Below are 16,773 nucleotides of genomic sequence, written 5' to 3' on the forward strand. Positions count from 1 at the left end.
TGTATTGTCTTTACCACAACTATATGACATGAGTATAGCAATGTATGTATATGCTGTTGAGTCATAAATGGAAAAAGAAAATGAGACCCAGATTGAGAAAATGACTTTCTTGGGTTACACAGAACATTGACCCTAGAACTAAGATTAATCTACAATACCCTTTTTCTGGGTGTGAATGTTCTCTGCTGGATTGGGCTGCACATCTAAAGAGTTGGTATGAGTTGTTCAGCTCGGCAAGCAGAGGTCCACAACTAATGTTCCCAATCCCAGGTCCCCAGTATATAGCTTACACACAATATATTGATCCTCACCAAACATTAGGACAACTGACTTCAGAATTTTATGTCCTAGGGATTTTAGAGAATATCTAAGCAGTGGTTCTCAACCTTAGTTGTGCATCAAAATCCCCTGGGAAGTATAATTACTCACACCTGGGTTCCAGCCACAGCTAGTTTGATAATTAATCTGGAGCAGCCTGGGCACTGAGATTTTTAAAATTTCTCCACAATATTCATCTGTATAGCCAACATTGAAACCAATGATCTAGAGGCAATATTGAGGACTATAAATTTATATACCTACAGGAGCCTAAAAGTTATATCCGTGGGAAGTTGGGCAGGTATAAGAAAAATAACATAATCTCTCTTAGATTATTGCTTATTTTTCCCATTCTTGATTGAGCAATGGGTAAGAGATATTTTTTCACTATAAATAAGAAAAAAGAAGTGCAAGCTCAATGTCAAATGGCAACTGACACTTATACTTTGTGTGGAGGTTACAAGGAGTATCAAGGATTGTGTTTAACTAGAGAATGCACAACCATGTAAAGGGGCAAATGCTCTTAAGCTGCAGCTGAATTTGGGCCTAGAGTTTCCAGATCTACTGATTTTGTCAAAAGTATAATATTTATTTTTTTAATTTAAAATTGCTTGATGTTTTAAAAGTTGGCTTAATTAATTAATTAGAATTAAAACAGGAGAGCTTTATGGTCAAACTGTGGAAGGAAAAGAAAGGAACTGAGCATCTGCTCCAGTCTGTTCTTTTTTTTTTAAACCACAGGGTTGGGGTGGAAGTCGAGGTTCCATGGTAGTCTCCACAGACTCTGCAGTGGGAGAGTCCCACTGTAAGGTAGGGAGCTCCTTACTGCCTGACATGGATGAGAAATTCAGTTTCCTACTTTGCCTTCTCTGACACCACCCTGGTGAGAGGTTATAACACCTCATTACTACCTAGTAAGCGTGGTATAGGTTCCCTATTTGGCTTTGCTGGTAGGAGTGGGACTACAGAGAGTCTTTTCAGGGGTGTTTGGCTAGAGTAAAGCAGTATTATCCAAAAGTTTTCTTTCTTGTTAGACTCTCTTTTTCCACTCCTTTGGCTAAAGAGAGCAGGCTTTTGTTAAACCATTTTTGTCTTCACCCATTGACATTCCTGGATTGTTGGCTTCTTTACCTCTATGTCTGGGCTGTATGATTCAAAAAGAAAACCCAAGGAATTCATCATCATGTTCTCCCTTAGTCCCAAGGTCTTCAGCCAGTATGCCTTCTTCCCTCCAACTTCAGAGTCTTATATTCGTTTTGTATAAAATGTCCAGGGTTTTGGCTTTACTTAGTAGGAAGAAAGGTGGGAAAGTATGTCGATTCCATTCTTCTGGAAATGAAAGTCTGTTAGAATATGATTTTTAAAAGAAGATTCTAGAATATCATTTAGCAACTCTTGTAATGTCTACTAGCTCTGTTAATAAAAATATCTTTCTTCATAAACAAGTTGGGTTTTTTTTCATTAAAAAATATATTATCATCTCCTGCTGGAAGTAACACCTGGGACTTATAAAATGTAATTCTTTTCAGTGCTTTGCTTTCAGTTCTTTTTTTTTTTAAGATTTTATTTATTTATTTATTTGACAGAGAGACACAACGAGAGAGGGAACACAAGCAGGGGAAGTGGGAGAGGTAGAAACAGGCTTCCCGCTGAGCAGGGAGCCTGATGCAGGGCTTGATCCCAGGACCCTGGGATCATGACCTGAGCCGAAGGCAGACGCTTAACAACTGAGCCACCCAGGTGCCCCTTTGCTTTCAGTTCTATAGTATGAATCTAGGAACCTCACCTCACTACTACAGTCCCTGAGAAATTTAGTATACACCAGCTTGTGTTTACAAAGCGCATGGACAGCATTAGCCTGGTTACACTGAGTTGGATTACATGAAAAGTTCTACATTTCTATGACATTCTCACCCATTTCCCTTCCACTGACATCTAAAACTTCACACAGAGCAAATAATCTGGATGAGAACCAATCAGAACAAGTAAAATATAAATTAGGGTCTAGTCATTGGATTCAAACCCTAGAAAAGCTGGTAAATGCAACATGTCATTGGTATTTTTAAAGCTATAAAAATTGTACACAATAAAACAATCTCATAAAACTTTTATAATCATTATTGTAAAAGACATTTTCAAATCAATAAAATAGTCTAGATACAAAACTTTTCGAACTTCAAAATCACAGCATATTGTGCCTTATTTATGATCATTGTACTACTTTAATAGAGTAAGCTTGTGATTATGCCACTGCCTACAATTGTGCACAGTGTACTCAAAACATGACCTGACTCAAAACAAGGGATCAATAAATGCCTGTTGATTGAATGTTGAATGAATTAAACATGTATTATTACTCCACCTCCAAGGTTCTTATTCTGGTACTTAGGAACTGTCCCCAAAATGTCCCCAACATTCTGGAAGAGTATTACCCAGATTCTCATAACTGTAGCAATTAGTAAATGCTTTTGAATGTCCAATATACATGCATACATACTACTTAACTTACAGAATCCCCATCTTAATTTCCTGTCTCAATTTGTTATCACTGTGTGTATGTCAGTTCCTTAAGAAGATACATTCCTCACATGTGATTTCACTTTCCTCTGATCTTATATTTTATGAGCCTACGGATCAACATCTGCCCTCATCAGTTTTACATTACCATGCAGACTGTCAAGATTATTTCATTCAGCCATCCCCACGTGTCAGTGTGGGTCAAGAAGTATACTATTGCAGAGGACTACCAAATTTTTTTTACTAAAGCTACACCTTCCATGTCAGTGGGCAGCGGGACCAAATCTCTCATGATATGTAAATACACAGCAATCAAGCACCTTCTTGATGTTGTAAGGGCACAAAGAATAAAAAAAACAAGCACAATCCCACCTTAAGAAAATCAATCATAATCTGATGCTAAGCAAGTCAAAATAAAATGGCATTCTTCAGCTTCATGAGGTGACTCCACTTATCAAAACACACAAAATGATCTATCATAAATATTTAAAGGATTGTCTTGTGCAAGAGGAAAGAGACTCAGGCTAAATGTTAACAAGGCAAGAGTTTATGTCAACATTTAGAAACTCAGGTGGATAAACTGAGTCTCCATATGAGGAATAACTGAACAAGTTGATTTGTTGTAGAAAGTATTCCCTCAGAAGGTAATGAGTTCTACCACTCAAGCTATTAAAGTTCGGAGGAAGCATCAAGTTCCAGAAGTAAAAATCACCTGATTCCAAGGGAAAAAAGCCTCAGCAGGAATTGGCAAGGTCAGGTTAAAATTCCTCCTAACACGAGCATTCTGGGATTTTATCAAAATGAGCTCATAATGTACTGTTTGCCTGCAAACTCTCACAGAAAGAAAGAACCAAAGAAAAAAAGCCAAAGCATAAATAACTGAAAATAGATGCTAACATAGAAGTAACACCTACTCTACAACTAATTGCTGGTGTGATTCTCCTCTAATTGCATGGCTGTGAATGTCTTTTCTTTTAAATCTTCTGCCAAGATGGCTAAATCCAAGTATAGTTTATAGCAGTTCTAATGGGGAAATATATTTTAGAATAGAATTTGTTGAGCTCCCATCACAATACCTGTCATTATTCTATTTGATCTGATCGAATTCAGTAGCATTCTCAGGTGATACTTTCCAGATTAATGAGTGGATTGTTCGCAGAGAGGAAAGTAAACACTTTTCTCTTAATGCAATGCATTAAAGAATTAACTTTATGTCTGCCCATTTTATAGAAGTGGTATTTATAAGTCCTGTTAAAATTGTTTTATAGACTTCCTAACTGCTGTAACACATTAGGGAGTAATCACATTAGATGTTGCCTGCTGAGTCTGGCAAGACTTGGTCAGTAGTTTAAAGGAACTGTTCCAATAATACAGTCAGCTCACTAGTAGCCGGGTGACTCTAATCGAAATAACTGGACTGCACCATTAGTCCAAATAAGCACTTCACTCCCATTTATGCTTTATTTGAAACCAAGATTAAGAACATGCCACTTATAAAAATGATTTTCATTATAATATTGTCCTCAAGGGTCACAGTAGTGGGAATATATTATAAGTGAAACCTCATACTGATATACATTTTTAAATCATTTGTTAGTTTTGATTACAAGTACCAATTAGCTACTTAATCAAATCATAGTAAGCTCTATGATATAATAAATCTCAATATATCCATTTCAATTGACCATTATTAGATGAAGATAAAGCAGACTTTATGTTGATACTCTTGACAAAGCCCACTCGTTATGGTGTTGATGGAGATCATGCTTTAATAACTCCTCCAAGATTCCCCTGCCCTACCATCCATGATCCCCACCTCTTGCTTCCAGACCCTTATGGAGTCATATCTCACATTGTACCACGCTTGGTCTGTGTGACTGTAAAATATAGCATAGGTGATAGAATGTCATTTGTAAAATTAGATTGGGTTCCTTCTCTTGGATCATTCTTCCTGAGGGAAGCCAACTGCCATGTTGTGAGGATATTCTGAGCCTATAGCGAAGGCTATATTGCAAGGAAGTGAGTTATCCAAATGCAGCAAAGTAATAAATGTTTGTTGTTTAAGTTTCTAAATTTATGATCATTTTTTATGCAGTAATAGGTAACTAAATTCAGATTTCAGCACTTAAGAAATGGGATGCTACAATAACACAATTCTAGAATTGGAGAATGATTTTGGAACTGAGGAGAGTGCTGGTAAAAGCTTCAAGTGCCTGGAACACAAGGACTTGAAGGAAAATGAAGAAAATCTTATAGAAAAATCGAGTTTAGCAATATGCTTGCCTGTAGTACTGTATAAGACAAAAAATGTGCTTAAAGAACTGGCTGATTTTGCCTAAAGATTTTCCATTCCAAGTATTAAAAGTGTCTTTTGGTTTCTCCTTGCTGTATATGAGAAAATATAATGAGAAAATTTCTCATATAAAAATACATGAGAAAATATACAAGAAAATATAAGTGAAGATTAAAGGAAAAATTGTTAAATGAAAAGAGATCATTATTGCTAATAATACTGTATTAATAAATATGTAATGAAAAAAGATGACATGACAATTTCCTTAAAATATTCAAAATATAGAAATTTTGAACAGATTAACACAGAGTAAATTGAAATGGTAGTTAAAAACATGTTTTCAATTGCAGCATTTCACTCTACCCTACATTTAAAAAATAATAATAATAGGGGTGCATGCTGGCTCAGTTGGTTAAGCATCTGACTCTTGATTTCGGTCAGGTCATGATCTCAGCTCAGGTCATGATCTCAGAGTAATGAGATCGAGCCCCACATCGGGCTCCATGCTGGGCATGGAACCGGTTTAAGATTCTCTCTCTCCTTCTCCCTCTGCCCCTCCCCCATACCACTAAAGAAAAAATAATAATTCCAGTTAGACTTATAGGGGAAAATTACCAAACCCTCCAGGATAACTTATGCTATGCTTATTCTTCCTAAGGCTACTATAATGAAATACCACAAAATAGGTGGCTCAAAGCAACAGAAGTTTATCCTTTCCAACTTCTAGAGCTAGAAGGCCAACATCAAGATGTTGACAAGGCCATGCTCCTTTTCTAGCTTCTGGAAGATTTTTTTTTTCTTAACAGACCTTATATTTAGAGCAGTTTTCGGTTCATAGCAAAACTGAGTGGAAGGTACAGAAATTTCTTATAAACTCCCTGCCCCCAAACATATATAGCCTTTCCCATTATCAGCAGCCCCACCAGAAAGGTGCATTTATTACAACGGATGAACCTACATTCATACATCATTATCCAAAGTCCATAGTTGACATTAGGGTTCACTTCTGGTGTTGGGCATTCTATGGGCTCAAATACACATGACATGTATCTACCATTATGATATTATACAGAGTAGTTTCACTAAAGTTTTAATAATCTTTGTCTATTTATCCTTCGCTCTTACCTAACCCCTGGCAACTACTGATCATTTTACTGCCTCCATAGTTTTGCCTTACCCAGAATGTCATACAGTTAGTATAGCACAGTATGTAGTCTAAGATTGGTTTCTTTTACGTAGTAATATACATTTAACTTTCTTCCATGTTTTTTCATGGCTTGATAGCTCACTTTTTTTAGTGCTGAATAATATTCCATTGTCTAGATGTACCTATTTATTTATCCATTCACCTACAAAGGGATGTCAAGGTTGCCTACAAGTTTGGCAATTATGAATAGAAATGATATAAACATCCACATGCAGGTTTTTGTGTGGACATACATTTTCAATTTCTTTTGGTAAATACCAAGCAGTAGGACTACTGGATGATATGAATATGGTAACCATATGTTTAGTTTTGTAAGAAACCACCAAATTGTCTTCCATAGTGGCTGTGTCATTTTGCATTCCCAAAAGTGATGAATGAGTTCCTATTACTTCATAACCTTGCCAGTGTTTGGTGTTGTCAGAGTTCTGGACTTTGGCCATTCTAATAGGTATGTAGTGGTATCTCATTGGTGTTTTAACTTGCATTTCTTAATGATAATATGGAACATCTTTCCTTATGCTTATTTGCCATCCATATACCTCTTTTGATTAGAGAACTGTTAAGGTCTCTGGTATATTTTTATATCAAGCTGTTTATTTTCTTATTGTTGAGTTTCAAGAGCTTTTGTATATTTTGGATAATGATCCTTTATTAGACATACCCTTTGGAAATATTTTCTCCCAGTCTGTAATGTGTCTTTTTACTCTCTTAACAATGTATTTTGCAGAGCAGAAATTTTTAATTTCATTGAATTCCAGCTTATCAATTTTTTCTTTCATGGATTATGCTTTTATTCTTCTGTTTAAAAAGTCATTGTCTAACTCAAGGTCATCTACATTTTCTTGTATGTTATCTTCTAGGATTTTTATGGTTCTGTATTTTATACTTAAGTCTTTAATCCATTTTGAATTAATTTTTGTGAGAAGTCCTGTCTTTTCCACTGGCTCCTCCTCTTCTGAGACCCATTCATATGTTTGTTTGTTTGGTTGGTTTTTTCATGAAAATCCATCTGAGCTGTTTCAGTCCCTACAATTATTGGCCATGGTGGTATGGAGACTGGTGGCAGTCAAGTTCTATCACTGTAGGACCAGTCCAAGTCCTCACTGTCAAAGATGGCCATTCCTCTGAGATAGATGAGATCACACTAAATCAAGTGCTTTCCTTAGAGGCTATCAGGGTCAAGGAGATCAGTGCTGTATCTGTTGCTGGAGCATTTATTAAAGGAAAATCATTTCTGAAAGAGTTCATGTTAAAATACATGTACAACCAGGAATCAGTTGATTGAATTGGACATGATAAGGATCACTACCTAGTTTTTCATAGAGAGGTCTCAATGAGAGAGCACAACAATTCAGACATGCAGTAATCTTCCTTTTCAATAAGTCTGATGGTAAAATGTTTGTGGTGTTATTGATGGACACTCAAAGAACATTTGACAGTCAATTTGAGAGATTCAGCCACAATATTTGTCTTTGGCATAATGATAAGCTTAATGTAGGTATATAACCTATCCCAAAATGTCCAAGAGGATGATCTTCAGAATCCAGCTTTTTGCTGAGTATGGCTAGCTGGTAGGGGAGAAATATTCCGGAAGCCATTTCAAAGCCTCACATTTTTTTCTTTTTTTTTTTAAAGATTTTATTTATTTATTTGAGAGAGAGAGAATGAGAGAGAGAGAGAGCAAGAGAGGGGAAGGGTCAGAGGGAGAAGCAGGCTCCCCGCTCAGCGGGGAGCCCTATGTGGGACTCGATCCCGGGACTGCAGGATCACGACCTGAGCTGAAGGCAGTCGCTCAACCAACTGAGCCACCCAGGCGCCCAAAGCCTCACATTTTTTCACTGAGAACTGAAGTTACCCACATGAATTTGGGGAAGCTGATGGTGGCACCCAATTTTTGGGAAACTTCCTAAAGTTTTCGGAGAACCAACATGAAGAACTACAGAATGTTTGAAAAACACACCTATTCCTGTTTCACCAAAATATACTGTTTTCTGCTACCTCATCCTGACTTAAAAGTAGCTACCAATCTATACTTTGATGGAAAATTTAAAGAAATAGATGATGAATTCATCAAAACTTGAAAATACTGATTTCTTGGATGCCTTAGTCCTGAGAGCCTAGATAATAAAGAGATCAAAGGAAATAAAATCACTTGTCAAAGTCTGGTGGACTACTTCAATACTTATATAAAAATCTATCACGGTAAAGAGTTATGCAGGTTATACCCCTGTCACACTGTTTTTTGTAATATTTACCACGTAAGTGATTGCTGGTATAACTAGATTCATTGGTTTGGACATTATAGCTCAATTATGCAATATGATAATGGAATTGACCCTTATCACCCTGTGTTCCTGGGCATATATTGGATACCCTAGAGAATACCAAGAGCTGGATGCTGTAATAGATCAGGTAGGTGCAGCCTTGTGAGACTCAGCCCTTATACAAGCTTTACAGTACGGCAACAACCCACAAAAATCTATATCATCAAGTTTTTCCTGCCCCAAAGTCAGATTCTGCTAAACTATCAGAGAAGAAGAAATTTTAATCCAATTTTCAAAAAATACAGATGTGTAACCAATTTTAAGTTAAATAGTAAGTTTTATATCTCTCTGAAAACATTAAAAGTGCTTTTATCAGAATGGAGTAAAACACCAAACACCTCTGAAGACTGCAAAATTGTTTAGTTCTTTTACTTCAGTGTTTGATAAGCAGGTGTATGTATACATAGTTAAATCATTTTCTTAGTGTGTAGGTTCCTGATTTTGTGTTCAAACATGCTGTCATAATTTAAAGTATTTGTCTATTTATAATGATGGTATTTATGTTCTCCTCAAATTTACTAAATTGTACCACTGGGTTATAATTAAACCAATACTGATATTTTAAAAAAGTTATGAAAGTTGTTAAGTCTGTGTCTAGATTCATGTTTTGCATGTGGATGACCAGTTGTTCCAGAATTAAAAAGACAATCCTTGCTCTATTGTCTTCTCTTGGTTCCTTTGTCAAAGATCAGTTGAATCTTATTTACGGGGGTCTACTTTTGGGCTCTCTGTTCTGTTCCATTGATCTATTTATCTTTTATTTTGCCAACATCACACTGCTTTGATTACTATAGCTTAGAGTAAATCTTGAAATTGGACAGTATCAGTATTCCAACTTTGTTCTTCTCTTTTATTACCACGTTGGCTATTCTGGCTCTTCTTCCTCTTCATATAAACTTTAGTATTAAATCATCAATATCCACCAAATAACTTGCTGGAATTTTGGGTGAAAATATATTGAAACTACAGAGCAAGTTGGGAAGTAATGGCATCCATGAACACAGACTATCTCTCTATTTATTTAGTTCTTCTTTGATATCTTTTATCAGAGTTTTGCAGTTTTCCTCATGTGAATCTTTTATGTATTTGTTAGATTTATACCAAATTATTTCATTTTTGTACATTAATATAAATGATATATTTTTAATTTCAACTATCACTTGTTCATTGTCATTTTGTAGGAGAGCAATTAACTTTTGTATATTAACTTTCTATCCTGCAACCGTGTTATAATTACTTATTATCGCAGGAGATTTTCCGCTTATTTTTTGGATTTTCTACATAGATGATCATGTTATTTGCAAAGAAATGCAGCTTTATTTCTTCCTTTAAATCCTGTATACATTTTACTTGCTTTTTTTTTTTTTGTCTTACTGCATTAGGTAGGACTTCTAATTATAATATTGAAAAGCAGTGGTGAGAGGGACCATCCTTACCTTGTTCCTTATCTTACTGGGAAAGCTTCAAGTTTATCATAATTAAGTATATACTAGCTGTAGGGTTTTTCCTTTTTTTTAAAAATAGGTTTTTTTTTATCAAGTTGAAGAAGTTCTCTTCTATTCCAAGTTTACTCAGAGTTTTTAAACATGAGGAGTATTGGATTTTGGCAAATGCTTTTTCTTCATCTATTGATATGATCATGTTATTTTTCTTCTTTGGCCTGCGATGTGATGGATTACATTAATTTTCAAATGTTGAAATGGCCTTGTACTCCTGGGATAAATCCCAGTTGGTGGTGGTGTATAATTCTTAAAGAATGTTGGATATGATTTGATAACATTTCACTGTGTATTTTTGCATCTATATTCATCAGAGATATTGGTCTGTAGTTTTCTTGTAACATCTTTGTCTGGCTTTGGTATTTGAGTAATACTGTTCTTATAAAATGAGTTAGGAAGTATGTCCTCTGATTCTATCCTCTGAAAGAGATAACAGAAAATTCCTATGTTTTTCTTAAATGTTTGGCAGAATTCACAAGTGAACCCATCTGAACCTGTTTTTGTTTTGCAAGATTATTAGTTATTATTTCAGATTCTTTAATAATTATATAGCCCTATTCACATTGTATATTATTTTTTCTGCGACTTTTGGTAAATTGTATCTTTGAAGGAATTGATCCTTATCATAGGAATATCAAATCTTTGGCCATAGAATTGTTCACAGTATTCTTTTATTATCTTTTTAATGTCCAAGGAATATGCAGTGTTGCCCTCTCCTTCATCTCTGATAGTAACAGTTTGTTTTTCCCTCTCTTTTTTTCTTAACTTGCCTGGCTAGAATCTTATCGAAATTGTTAATCTTTTCAAAGAAACAGCTTTTGGTATTGTTTACTTTTTCTATTGATTTTTTGTTTTCAATTTCATTGATATCTACTCCAGCTTTTACTACTCATTTTCTTCTATTTTAGAAAACTACTTTCCTAAGGTGGAGTCTTAGATTACTTATTTTTCATCTTTCTTGTTTTCTATTATATACATTTTATGCTAAAAATTTCCCTTTAAGCACTGTTTTCACTGTATCTCACAAATTTTGAAAAGCTATGTTTTCATTTTCATTTAGCGCAAAATATTTTAAAATTGCTCTTGTAATTTCTTCTTTGACCCATGTGTTATTTATAAGTGTGTTATTTAATCATTGCATATTTGGGGATTCTCCAGTTTTCATTCTGTTATTGATTTCTAGTTCAATTCCTTTGTGGTCTGAGAGGGGACACAGTATGATTTCTATTCTTTCAAATTTGTTAAGATGTGTTCTGTTCTGAATGTTCCATGTGCTTTTGGAAAAGTTCCATGAACTTTTGAGGTGACATAAACCAACTCATAACCATCTGCCTTTCCCCCCATCTATACTCTACATTTATGCCATTCCAACATCTCTCAAAGCCTTAACCCTTCTATTATTACCTCTAAATCTAAGATTTCACCTAAATATAATTAAAAAGTCCCAAATCTCATCATCTAACGCATCTAAACTATGTATGAGTGAGATGTCCTCTCCATGTCTGGACATTTAAAACATAGAAAACAAGTTATCAGTTTCTAAAATGCAATGGTGGTTTAAGCATAAGATACATTCACATTCAAAAGGAAGAAATTTGAAGAAAAAAAAGTCCACAGTTCCCAAGCAAGCCTAAAACCTGTCACAGCAAATTCCATTAGATTTCCAGACCTGAGAATAATCCTCTATGGCTCTGTCCTTTGGGCCCTAACAGGGCAGCCCCACACTTTCAGTCCTCCATGGCAGCATCTCTGCTCTATGAGTCCATGGCAGCAGTATCCATCCATCTCTGCCTCTGAGCCACTCTTTGAGTCTTTCTTCTCTTTTCTTGAAGGATAACACATATTTGCAGCTGAGTAGCTTTGGCTGCCCAATTCCTGTGTGTAGCATTCCAGAAGTCCAGCACCTTCCTTCATGTCTTTCCATCTCTGTCCTCTTCAGTCCAAGTGGAAACATTTCTGCTGACAGCCGTTAGATCCCTAAGTCACACCTAATCCTTGTAGCAAAAACATAACCAGGCACATCTTTGTATTTTTTTCCCCAGAGCACACTTCTGGATCTTTTGAAATATGGATAGGCTGAATATTTTCCAAATCATCAAGCTCCCTGCCACTTTATAACAAGGACCACCTTTCATTCATTGTCCAAAATCATGTTCTTCATTTCCATCCGAGATCCCATCAGAAGCACCTTTAATTCATATTTTTACCAACAGCCTCTTCAAGGCAAACTAAACTTTTTCTAACATGCACCTCAAAAATTCTTCCAGCCTCTACCAATTACCCAATTCCAAAGCCACTTTCAAATTTTTTGTTATTTGTTGCAGCAGTGTGCATTTTCCAGTACCAAAATCTTTAATGGTTTCCTATGGCTGCTACAATAAACTACCACATATCGAGTGGTTTAAAACAACAAATTTATTCTCTCATAGTTCTGGGAGTTCGAAATTCAAAATCAAGATGTGGGAAAGGCCACATGCTCTCTTCCCTAGATTCTAGTGGTTGCAATCCTTGGTGTATTTTGGCTTACAGATAGATACCTAACTTCAATTTCTTCCTCTGTTGTCACATGGCAACCATCCCTTTGTGTGTCTGTGTCTTCACATAGCATTCCCCTTTTTCTATCTGTGTCTGTGTCCTTTTGTTCTTCTTATAAGGTCACCAGTTATATTGGATTAGGGACTATCCTAATGACCTCATCTTAATTTGATTACATCTACAAAGACCCTATTTCCAAATAAAGTAACATTCACAGGTACTAAGGTTAGGATTTATATATATATATATAAATTTATATATATATATATAATTTTTTGCGGGGGATGGGGGAGATACAATTCAACCCAGAACACATGCATTTTGTATTTTTTTCTGGGAAATTAAGTAAAAGAATGAAAGCTACTAAGATTATTTTATGACTCTAATATAATTTTAATTCAAAAATAAAAAATATGTATGATTAAATAAGAAAATATATAAGAAACTTTTAGCCACATTTTGCTTATTAATAAAAATGCAAAAATCAACAGTGAAGTAATAGCCAAATTAATCGAACAGAACATCTACACAACTTACAATACAATACAACAGCAGGTACAGCACTGTGTTCTTAAGCTTCATAGTTTCAGGGTAGCTTCAGAGGTTATAGGTACATTTTTGAGGTATTTGAATAAAAGAGTTATTCTGGTGTCATTCCAGGAACCCCATCTTAGACTTGTTTCTGCATCCACTCAATGATTATTGAAAGAACATAATTACCTGTACAAAACCCCTTTCTCTTTAAAATACATAAATGAGAGGTGTCTGGCTGGCTCAGTTGATAGAGCATGCTACTTTATCTCAGGTTATGAGTCCAAGCCCCACAATGTGTTGGGTGATGCCTACTTAAAAAATTTTAAAAATAAATAAAATACATAAAAGAATTTCCATTCCTGCATTAGAACCTGACTGAAACCACTGGATAATGATGATTTTTTTTAGATGTGAGGGCAGGGGAGCCTCATGGATTTTTGTTAGATGTGAGAGCAGGGGAACCTCATGGATTCCTAGTGTGGGGCCATCTGGAGAGACACTCCTCAGTCCCTTGTCAAATTCAGTATATAAATACCACATTCCAACTAGTTTAGGTCCTGGGTTTATAAACCAAATACATGCTCACACAAGTCTGCAAGAACATGTTGGCAGAAATCTGATGCTATGATACTGGTAATGGTGTAAAACTAGAAGCAAAAGGAACATCTATTACTAAGGAAGTGATTAAAGAAGAGGTGAAATATGCTCGTTTTAGAGAATTGCACAGTGTTAAGAAGAAATGAACTGGGTATACCTGTACCAATATAGATATCTCATAGAAACATATCATTAAGTCCAAAAGTAAGAAATAGAATATGATCAATAGTACACTATTTATGCAAATGTAAAACAACAGAAGAAATGTTATGAAACAGACATTAACAACAGGTACCTATCAAATGCATTAAAGACTCTGTTTTGCTTTGTTAGGGGAGAGATAATAGAAAGTGAGGTATAGGGATAAAACTGAATGAATTAATTGGTTTTATTTATTTATCACATAAAAGTAAGCTTGCATGTACTTAGTAGTACATTAATTTCATCCGTCTATACCTGCAGTCAAATAATTAGAATTCTACATACCTAACACACAGAAGTTACACACTAAAACTTAGTTGTAGTATATATGGTGAATGTCTCCACAGAATTGATGGTACCCTCCCCCACTGTATAACCTCTGTGAAAGAAGATTCAAAATGAAGTGAGCATTGCTAAGAGAGTCACTTAAAATACAGCCAAAAAGACTTTCAGGAAGTAGGGCATGTGTACAACTCCTGTTTCAATTCTCAGAACACCATGAACTTTTGACCTTTGTCAATTATAGTTTGTCAACTGTAACCTTACCACCTCCAAAAACACAACCTCCTACTTAGCACTGAGATAATATAAGACCTGTTAGCCAAATAGCAAACCATGTATTAGATACTAGGTTTAAACTCTGCCAGTACCAATCATAAAACTCTTTCAAAAACAATTTATGTAACCTTCTGGGTTTTGCCTTTATAAACCTGCACTACCAATTCACAATTCTGAGCACAACTTTCAATATTGGTCCACTATGGGTCTTCCAGACTGCAATCTTTAAAGCACCAAATAAATGCTTTTCATTGCTTTACAGCTTCTTCTTGACTGACACATCTTGGTAGTTAGATAGAATTGACCATTCTCCAGTAGAAGGGATAGGACATAACTGGCTAATTCCAAACAGGATATTCTGATTCATCTTTGTCATGAAGATCACTATAGCTAATCCAAGTCTAACTGTCCTACCCTTGGCTACAAAGATAGTTTAATAGCTGATCCAATGCACAAGAAAGTCAGGATTTATACTGGGGATTCTAGGTCACAGATTTCCCAAAACTGCCATTGACCTTTTGCAAACATGAGGGATGTCTACAAGTAAATCTGGCACACCTGAAGACAAATGTAGGAGACACAAGAACAAGGGCCCTGGACTTTATGTTTACATTGGCCAATAAATCTCCTTAAATGTTTAAACCATTGAGAGTTGAATTGTACAGGGCAGAGGACTTCTTCATTCATCCAAAAAATATACATTGCTTGATCTCTGATTCCTTTTTTCTTTCTCTTGCTGTCCACTAGTATGTGTATGTGCACACATAAATGTACTGATGTACAATGTACTTTATTGGCAATACTGAAACTGCCAATATATAGAGAGTACCAACCATGATATCTAAAGAACTGGGCCTGACATGCACTTACATTTCCATTTGTCTTGCAAATGTGAAGAAAGTACTATTAGATTCTCCAAGTCCTCTTTGGGAAAAAACAGAGTAATACCTATTCCATGTTTATAACAGGACTATTTTGAAGTTCAAATGAAACTTTTTAAATTTTAAAAGCATTTTTAAAACTAGTTATTATTATCTTGTATATGATACATCTATAACAGCATTAAAAAGTAAAAATCCCCAATATCCTTGAGTTTATCTTGTATTCTCCTCAACTTCCTGCTGCACAAGGGAAGAACAAATGTCACTTTTAACTTTGAATTCCCTATCTTTTGTCAGTGTGTTTCACAACTTCAACTTCATTTAAGCATAGTTCAGTGGCAAATTTCTATATATATCTACACTTTCAAGTTGCTTAAAGATATAACATAATTGGGTGTACCTTTAACCCAATGGTTTAAAGTCCTAAAGGAACAAACAGTATGCACACAACATCTTCCAGTATTAAATAGCCTGGGATCAAATAAAATGCAATGAACAATTCTGCTCCTACTGAACTGGAAATGTTGTTAGTAAGATACTGGACACAGATGACAGTGCTACCTCAAGAAACATAATGAGGGAGTTTTATCAAGCCAAACCTTTTAAAACGTTTGAACTCCATAAAAACCTGCAGGCATGACGGATTAAATGTAATGCTTACCTCTGATTCTGAGCTGCGGCTTGTAACGTCTAATTCCTGTAAATAAAAACAGATGGGCTGTTAGAAGGTTTTGATTTGTGTTTTTATTTTTCAAAAACCCATCTAGCATAGTGAGGTTTTCCTATTTGGGGGAGGGTGGAGTAGCTTTGTTTTCTTGCTCAAACATGTCAGAAATGGGAAAGTAAGTCTCACTCATCTCCATCCTATTAAAGGAGAAGCTCAAAACAATTCAGAGATGGATGTGTGCTTTAAAGATGGATGAAAAGAGACTGATCTATCCAAAGACATCTTCAAATATTTAGAGCAGGAGAAAAACATTACTTTAGCAAGTTTAGAAATAACAATTATGAGTTTCAACTTGTATTCACGTTACACTGCCAGTAACTTGAGAAGTCAATAATCACCTAGAACAAATAAACAGGGTAAAGATACTGCAGGCATCCCATCTCTAGGCAAGTCTTCTACTCCTGTAAACCACAGACTCTCTGCTCTAAGGACACATGTTGTTATTTTTTAATAGAGCAATTTCTTTAGCAAAACATAGAAGCCAGGGCTTTAGCACATATAAAAAATATAATTTACAAGTTTCGCATTTTCATTTCTGCTGATGACAGTTTCATGAGAGACTCACAAATCTAATTAAACAGT

The sequence above is a fragment of the Eumetopias jubatus genome, unplaced genomic scaffold (genome assembly GCF_037043125.1).
Source record: "Eumetopias jubatus isolate StellerSeaLion01/CBP00866 unplaced genomic scaffold, mEumJub1_p1.0 scaffold_1, whole genome shotgun sequence".
Taxonomy (NCBI): Eukaryota; Metazoa; Chordata; class Mammalia; order Carnivora; family Otariidae; genus Eumetopias; species Eumetopias jubatus.